At 43.0% G+C, this 9,118-nt stretch overlaps 1 long non-coding RNA gene across 3 annotated transcripts; it reads left to right on the top strand.

Annotated features, from left to right (window-relative positions):
- Positions 1 to 5,209, top strand: LOC142046857 (uncharacterized). 3 transcript variants are annotated; one of them, XR_012655903.1, is made up of 2 exons: positions 1 to 3,220; positions 3,993 to 5,209. It is a non-coding gene; the product is annotated as an uncharacterized LOC142046857 (long non-coding RNA). The 3 variants fall into 3 exon arrangements; XR_012655905.1 differs by having other exon boundaries at positions 1 to 3,117; XR_012655904.1 differs by lacking the exon at positions 1 to 3,220 and adding an exon at positions 3,227 to 3,564.
- The last annotated feature ends 3,909 nt before the right edge of the window (positions 5,210 to 9,118 follow it).

Consider the following 9,118-nt stretch of genomic DNA (forward strand, 5'->3'; position numbering starts at 1 on the left):
CCAGGACCTCCCCCAATTGCCACGAGTTTTCAAAGATAATGGCCAGCGGCTCTTCAATCACATCCACCAACTCCTTTAGCACCCTCGGATGCAGCACATCCGGCCCCATGGACCTGTGCTCGTCCAGCTTTTCTAAATGGTCGTGAACCACTTCTTTCTCCACAGAGAGCTGATCACCTCCTCCCTATGCTGTGCTGCCCAATGCAGTAGTCTGGAAGCTGACCTTGTTTGTGAAGACAGAGGCAAAAAAAAAGCATTGAGTACAGTAGCTTTTTCCGCATCCTCTGCCACTAGGTTGCCTCCCTCATTCAGTAAGAGGCCCACACTTCCCTGGACTTTCCTCTTGTTGCTAACATACCTGAAGAAACTGCTTGTTACTCTTAACATCTCTTGCCAGCTCCAAGTGTGATTTGGCCTTCCTGATTTCACTCCTCATGCCTGAGTAATCTTTTTATACTCCTCCCTGGTCATTTGTCCAATCTTCCACTTCTTGTAAGCTTCTTTTTTGTGTTTAAGATCAGCAAGGATTTCACTGTTAAGCCAAGCTGGTCGCCTGCCATATTTACTATTCTTCCTACACATCAAGATGGTTTGTTCCTGCAACCTCAATAAGGATTCTTTCAAATACAGCCAGCTCTCCTGGACTCCTTTCCCACTCATGTTGTTCTCCCAGCACATATGAAGTGCTGTTGGTAACTATTCTTAGTGGAACTTGGTAGAAATATATTCTCTTTGCAATAGATTTCTCCTTTTTTTTTTTTTTTTTATGTTCATTACAGTTGATCCAAATGTCACAGTGACTCTGGGAGCATTCTTTCCTAATATTTTTTTATAAAAATAAAATTCAAAATAGAGAATTTATAACTGAAATATCCACTTGTATTATCTGTTTTTCTAGTTCATTCTTATATCATGCCTAGGACTGTGGTAACATAAGGTATGACTACACAGCAATTAAACATCCGGAGCTGGACCAGGTCAGCTAATGTGGGCCTAGGCTGTAATATTGCTGTGTAGACATTCGAGCTTCGGCTCTGGCAAGAGCCTGAATGTCTACACAGCAATTTTTAGCCCCCCACCACCACCATCTGAGTCAGCTGATCCAGGCCAGCCATGGCCATGTTGCAGGTCTTTTATTCCTGTGTAGACATACCCCAAATGCCTTCCAATAATATAACAAATTACATGACTAATATCTGTAGTTTCCAGTTCTTTAGAAAAATATCAATTTAGAATTCTCTACTGCACTTATTTTTGGTTTTATAATCAAAATAATTCTGTAATATTTTCATTTTTCTCAAAATTCAATTTTGAGAACTTAAGTTTCCTAATTTTCACACTGATTTAGAGAGTTTTGAATAGTCATTTCTCAGAACCGAGTTACCTGTGAAGTTTATTGCCCTATTTCATACTCAACCACAATTGCATAAAGCCGGACCCTGTGTTTCCTCAGTTAATCTGTCCCTGTCTAGTAATAATTTTCATTGTCTTTGCTGGCTTCAAGCAGCAGCTGTATTGAATTAATTCACTGTATACATGTGAGAAATATTCTTATCATGCTTTTAATGATGGGGAAATTGAGGCACCAAGAGAGTGATCTGCCTGAGGTCAGACAAGTCTTTGCCAGAACCAGGAGTACAACTCAGCTGTTAGTTGCCATTCCTAGGCTTTAGCCATTAAGCTACACTACTTCCATTTTTCCCACCTGAAGCATGTTGTTTTTTAAATTATTTCGATGTCACAAACAAAGTTATGGTCGCTACTTATTCCAAAGTTGCAAGGACTCTGAGGAAGCACAAATCCTGTCTCTGTGTATGTACTTTCTTTAATAACATGACTTAAAATGTCTTGTAAACCATATTCTAGTGTGGTATCTGGTATACTTATTAAAAAAAAAAAGTAAAGGTAAATATAGAATATTTTCCTTTACTTTTCCCAAGCCTGTCCTTTGAGCCGCTTGTTTCCTCTGATTTTTTTGTTGGTAGAAATGTGTCTGCTTCTTGTTGACATGATTTCAGTTTTTTCAACTACGGTGAAACTTGTTACAAACTGGCACTAACGGCATTGCTGTTCGTATTAGCAAGGCCCCACTGAAGGTGTGGTGTTCTGCTCTGGCATCAGCTCCATCATCATTAGCATTAAAAGTTTTCTTGGCCAAATTATCCCCCTATTGATACCGCTGATAGCCCTGATCTGTCTAGTGGATTTGTAAAAGAGCAGCCCCCTGCTACTTAGCCAATGTCTACACAATGGACCTTACAGCGGCACTTCTGTACTGCTGCAGTTGTGCCACTCCTGTGTAGCCACTCTATGTGGGTGGGAGAGAGCTCTCCCGCCAGAATAATTAAACCATCCCCAACACGTGGTGGTAGCTATGTTGCTATTTTTCTAGGTGAAACTTGGGCAGGGGGCTGTTGTTGTTTTTTAAACATCCCTGACCAACACAAGTTTTGCTGATGAGCTTATGTTGACAAAGCTGTAGTGAATTAACTCATTGATGCACAAGTTATGCTGGTTCTGCAAAGCTGAGCCAAACCAAAGTAGAATCAGTAAAATAATGGCATTGTTCTAAGCGCCTCTGATTTTATCATGAGTCTTGCAGGGTTTGGGGTTTGTTTTTAAGCTTCAGTTCCTGAAGTAAAGTGCTTTCCTTAAAATGCTTTAATAAAAAAAGGGTTCTGGCCCCCAAGTTTATGCAGCAAAACTGGAACATGTGCTGTGATTATCCTAAAAGCCAGAAGATCTAATATCCCTATTGATTGTTTTGTATACAAGTCTTCTGATTTATTAGGCCCAGAACCCACAACCCCACACCCCTCCCTATACACACACACACTTTCACAACTACAGATCCCAGAAGCCTATGCGGGCAGAGACCTGCGCAGCAACGCGGGCCCTGCCCGGTTTTCCCGCGGATTTTATGTAATCCCGGATCTAGGCGCGGGAACTCTGGGAAGGACTCTCCGTCTTCTGACCGCAGCCTGCGGGAGCTGGGTCCAGCGCGGCTCCTTTCGGCCAGTCCGGAGGGGCGTGAAGTCAGGCTCTGCGGAGGGTGGCGCAGTGTCTGCCTCGGCGTAACATTCTCCCGCCGGCCGGCGCCATCTTTGCTGGTTGGGGGTAAGAGGGGGGTCCTGTTCCCGAGAGGCAGCAGCGCCCCGTCCCTCATTCAAGATGGCGACGGCGGGGTGATTGACATGCTTAGTCACGTGAGCACTAGCGGGTGAGCCCCTCTCTCCCCGCACACAATCTCTATGGTGCAGCCGGCCACACAGGCGGCGGCGACGCGGGACAGCGCCTCAGCGGGGTCTCTCGTGCCTCAGCGGAGGGGCTGCGTTGGGTGGCCTCAGTCAGTGTCGCTTCAGCAGCGGCCGTACAGGGTGGGAGCTCGGCTCGCGGGAGGAAGCGCCGCCGCCCTGCCGCGGGGCTCCCCTGGGGCGGGGGAGGGGACAGACCCGCGGCCGCCGGCAGCGCTGGGCTCCTCGTTCGTGCGGATTAACCAGCCTGCGCCCGCGTCCCCGCCAGCTACCGCGGGGCTCCCGGGGAGGAGGTGGGCAGCGGCGGCAGGTCAGTGCTGGTCACTGGGCAGGCGCAGGCAGGGTGACCGGCTGCACTGGCAGCGTGGGATGCGGGTCCTGGCTCCTGCCCGAGCGGTGCCGGGGGAGGAGGGTCTCGCCCCGGAGGCCGGCGGCGCTGGGACTGTCTCCGCTAAACCCGCGCTTCGGGCCGGCCGGCGGCTGCAGTGTCGCTGTGAACGCAGGGCGCCCCGCGCGTCACTCTCCGGTCACGCCAGGAACAGGGCAAAGCCGAGCAGGGAGCTGGGCGGGGTTTCCCTCTGCATTTCACAGCCAGGCAAGGCGAGTCTGGCTGATGTCTGCGGCAGATAGGGGAGACAAGGAACATCAAAGGACCAAGAATCCTTGTATTTCCGCTCTGATTTCTCTGTAATTTCATTTATCGTCCAACGTTGCCTGTCTGCTTATTTTCCTCTTCAGGATGGGTCGGGTGCACCATGGCCCTGGCTGAGGTAGTAGTTTGTGCTGTTGGTCGGGTTGTGACATTGCCCGCTGTGGAGATAACTGCGCAAGCTACTGCCTTGCTAGTGCTGGTGATGATCGGCTACAGATGAAGACAATGACAGTGGGAATCCCCTTTGTTTTCCCGGGATTGCATGCTGATGGGGTGGCAAACAATTCTTCCCCCTCCTCCTCCTGCAGAAATTGAGCCTTTCCTTGGCTACTGAAATGTGAGTGATTCATTTTTACACCAGTGAGATATTGCTCTGTTGGTGCAGCTGGATGGAAGACCATTAGTTTGGGGCTTTTTTTACACTATCTTATGGAATTTTGGCTGAAGAGCCAGTATAGTATCTGCTTCTTTTAATGCTTAAGGTTGTTTTTGCCAGCCACCTTTTGAAGGGGATGGATCTGATGTTTTCTGAAGACATACAGGTTAATGACTGACTAGAATTGTTTCTGTGTATTTTGAATATATGTTGCTTGAAATGTTGTATTTGTATTTAAAATCACAAGTATATAGTTATACTGACAAACTATGGATATTGTCTGGGACAAGCCAATATGTGTGAAGAGCATTTCATTGCTTATTGGGAAGACAGTATTTGTACAATACAAACTAATTAATTTTATTTTGCTTAACATTTACAGATTTCTTGTTCTGAATCTTTAAAATGTCTGGTGTACATTTTGATTATTTCACAGTAAAGCAAATGAACCTAAGAAGTATGGATGGTGTAAATTCATATTGCTGGCATTTTTTATTAGAGTGATGATTGAGAGATACTTTTTATGAATTTTAATATGTTGACCACACTTAATGGTGTGAATCTAAAATGTATTAATATGCTTACAATAAATGTATGTTACTTTGTCTTGTATTGAGAATTTAGTTCTTCAATTATATGTCCTATAACACTGAATTTACATTATTTCTGCATGTTTGCTATTCTAATTTCATTTGATACATCAGAAAAAATTGTCAAAGCTATGACTAATTTTTTTAAATAAAGCTAATGCCTTACCACTAGCTATCTCTCACAAATACGTTATATTTAGTAAATTGGGGTAGAGTTGGCAAGATATATCTCATAAATAAGGGGAGGGTGTCTTAATGTTTCAACTTACCAATAAGCAAATACATTTTTGGTTTCCAAATCAGACTGAAATAATATAATAAAAATATATTCTGTAGCTTTAAAGATTTTTTTTTTATGTTGGGTACAAGTTGAACATGTAAAGTATTCTTACAGGATACAGAAAATCTTGCATCTATCATTTCACCCAGCAACTTGTAGTCTTTTTGTACATTGGAAGTACTTTTGTACATTGCAATACTAGCCCTTTGTAATATAATTTCGCCTGTAAAAAGTAAATATGATTTTCACTCTCTCACTAAGAAACTTTAGGTGATTTTGCAGCTTGATAAATGAAGAATGGTTGTGTCAAAGTATTTTATTTAAACGTAGATAATAAATCCTGTTATAATACTACTTGAAAGGACAAAATGCATAAAAATACCCAGAAATCCAAAATGGAAGTGACTGAGATATGCAAACATATAACAAATTACGCTGCTTTACCAAACAAAGTCGTCCATTAAGTCACATTTGAAATTAGTGTGTGCTAAGTTTTCAGTCACTCCTAGGACAGTGATGTAAAGTAAAATGCCTTTTATTTTTCCTGTGAGTAGATGATTCTACCCGTGACTCTATAGTAGGGGGAATATATTCTCACTTACTTACCACTAGGATTTTATCAGGTGTTCTAACACTGACCTCCAATGTGGAGAGCCTTGAATTCTAGTTGTATGTGAATACCTGGAGCAGGGGTCGGCAACCTCTGGCATGCAGCTCATCAGGGTAAGCACCCTGGCGAGCCTGGCCACTTTGTTTATCTGCCGCATCAGCAGGTTTGGCCGATCATGGCTCCCACTGGCTGGTAAACAAACTGGCCCAGTCCACAAGGGTGCTTACCCTGGCGAGCTGCATGCCAGAGGTTGCCGCCCCCTGACGTAGAGCTACACTTTAGATGTGTTAGTTAATTGGAACAAATTTACCCTCAAATGTGTTGTGTTCTAGTGGTTGATTATAAAGACTAAACTTAGAATGTTTGTGTAGATGGAGGGATCCCATATTATAATAAATGTTTAATAACTTTATTGGTATGGCATTAAAAAATTGTACCTATGGGGACTAGCCAAAGAGAGCTGCTTTTTCGGGCACATGGGATTGTTCTTTCGTTCTTAATATATAGTTGAAGCATCTGTAATAAGTATGATTCCAGTACCCATATTGTGAGCTTTCCCTACCTCCCATGGACCGCTTTAGCAAGATGTCAGTTTAGCCCTTTCTATGATGGTATAATGCCCGAATTTCTCATTTAGTATTTAAAGTACAGGTCTGTCACATCTTACGTGCATTTAACATGTGCAATTTCAATTTACGTGGTCGGCAAAAAAACAAAAGAGAGAACAATTTTAGTACTATACATGTAGTGCGGGCGATTTGGCCCGCCATTACACTCAATGTAATTTTGACTATACACGATTTTAACTTTACACGCTGACCGTGGAACGTAACCCCAGTGTAAGATGCGACAGATCAGTACATGAATGAGTAAGGGGACTTAAGTTCTATTCCTAGGTCTGCCATGGACTTGTGCATGACATTGGGCAAGTTATTTAGAGCCCGACTGCCCAACTCTTGACTTCATTGCAGCTGTTCGTATGAATAAGGCCTGCAAGATCAGCCCTTTACTTTCTTCCTGAGTTGTTTTTCTTGCAAAATGAGAATAATGCCAATCTTACAGGTACTGTGAAGTTAAATTGACTGTTGTTTCTGAAAGTGATTTGTGATTGCCAGATGGAAGGAACTGAGTATAGAGTCAGTGTTTTACAAATTTAATGAACCTTTACAGGACTTGACAAATCAGTATTCAGAGACAAAAAACTTAAAATGCATCCTGCTATTTCAAATGTGGTATCATTGTCACTGTATACAACATTTTTTTTATATTAACTGCAAGGGGTTTCAACTAATATCCTTTTATGTGAATTCCCTATGGAAAAGTTAAAATAGCCACATGACTGAGTTGATGGGATCCATATGTGAAGGCATTTAGTTCATGGATATAGTATCCCTATTGTGTTTGCCGAGTGAGAAAGTAATGCAAGAAAAGTTCTTATGTAGCTTTGAGCACTTTTGAGTTACTAAATGATAAAAATGCATTGAGAGTCACAGCATAGTTGATTAAGCTTTAGATGCTCTTTTTCCCTGATCTGATGCCCTTCTGCACTATTGTCATACCTATTTTGAGAAGAGGCAGCAGCTGCTCTCTCCACCAGCTATGGTGTGTCAATGCCTGTTCCAAAGAGACTGGCACACATCAACCTAAAACCTTGTTCTAATGACAGTTGTTTCCTTGGAGGGTGCAGTTGCCCTTTCTGTCACCAGGGAGAAGGCCCAGTCCCCATACTAATAGAACTGATACTTGAAAACTCACAGTTGCTAGAGTGTTAAAAAAAAAAAAAAAAAAAAAATCAATGTAAAGCATATGATGAACAAAACATCCCAGGTGCAATTTGGAGACAGACCTTCAAAAAATATTGAGTAAAGTATGCAGCATTGTTGTCGATCCCAGGATATTAGAGAGAGAAGGGGGGTGAGGTAGTATCTTTTATTAGACCAACTTCTGTTAGTGAGAGAGACAAGCTTTTGAGCTTACACAGAGCTTTTCTTTAGGTGTGGGAGATGTACCCAAGACTTGTCTACATTTAAAATGCTGCAGCTGTGCCACTGTAGTGCTTCAGTGAACATGCTACCTATGCTGGTGGGAGGGTTTCTTCTTTCAGTCTCGGTGCTCTACTTTCCAAGAGTCAGTAGCTAAGTCCATGGGAGAATTCTGTTGACCTAGTGCTGCCTACATCAAGGGTTAAGAATCATAGATTAGGGTTGGAAGAGACCTCAGGAGGTCATCTAGTCCAGCCCCCTGCTCAAAGCAGGACCAACCCCAACTAAATCATCCTAGCCAGAGCTTTGTCAAGCTAGGCCTCCAAAACCTCTAAGGATGGAGATTCCACCCCCCACCAGGTAACCCATTCCAGTGAAGCAGTGTTTCTGAATATCCAACCTAGACCTCCCCCACTGCAACTTGAGACCAAGATGATCAACTCTATGACTCAGCAAGGCCCGTCAGGACATGTCTGGGCCAGTAACTTCCCTGGGACATCAATTGAGGCTATAAAGTAAAGACAGTAGCATCGTGAGAACACCTCTTTCCTCCCCCACCTATGCTAAAGACAAGAACTCTCAGAAGATAAACTTTGAATTGAGGAGCTTAGTCCCAGGCTGAGAAGGAAATTCATCCTGTGCATTAAGAACTGTAACCTGCCTGGAACATATAGTGGGGCGAGAAAAATGTTTGATTCAAATCCTGCTTAGTATGATAAAGTTTAGAATTTAGACTATAATTTTACTTCTATTTCCTTTGTAACTATCTGTGTCCTACATGTCTGTCCGTACCCTAATACAGGTTCGGTGAAGTGTTTAGTTGAGAGAGGAAAATTAAAACCAGACAGACTGAAAATTCAAAAACACCACGTGGCCGTTTATTAACAGGGAGAAAATCACAACTTGGGCTGGGGAGCAGCACTTTTACCAACTAACAGTGCTATTAGAACAAGAAACCTTTACACAACCTAAAACAAGCTATTTACATTCACCCTGCAGAAGCAGACCATTGCTTAGGTTGGTTTAAATGCATTGCTCAGGGGGTGGATTTTACAACACCAACTGAACGACATACCAACCAGCATTTCTAGTGTAGACCAGGCCTTGGGTGTACCGCTAAATGCAAGGTGGACAAGATTGTTTAGCGTAAGTGGTTAACACACATTTCAAGAGACCATTCTATATGAAATAGCGAGTTACAGACCTCTCATAGAGGGGAAAGGATGGCAGTAAAGGACTGGGGGAGGGTGAGATTAGTGGTTATAGATTGTTGTAATAAGTGGTTTTTATCTTTTCTCATTTTTCTGTGTGAGTTCATTTGAGAGCCAAGTGATTGTCTCATTTCACCATCATAGTTATTTTAGGGGATCATAA

This window comes from Chelonoidis abingdonii, chromosome 1 (assembly GCF_003597395.2).
Source record: "Chelonoidis abingdonii isolate Lonesome George chromosome 1, CheloAbing_2.0, whole genome shotgun sequence".
Taxonomy (NCBI): domain Eukaryota; kingdom Metazoa; phylum Chordata; order Testudines; family Testudinidae; genus Chelonoidis; species Chelonoidis abingdonii.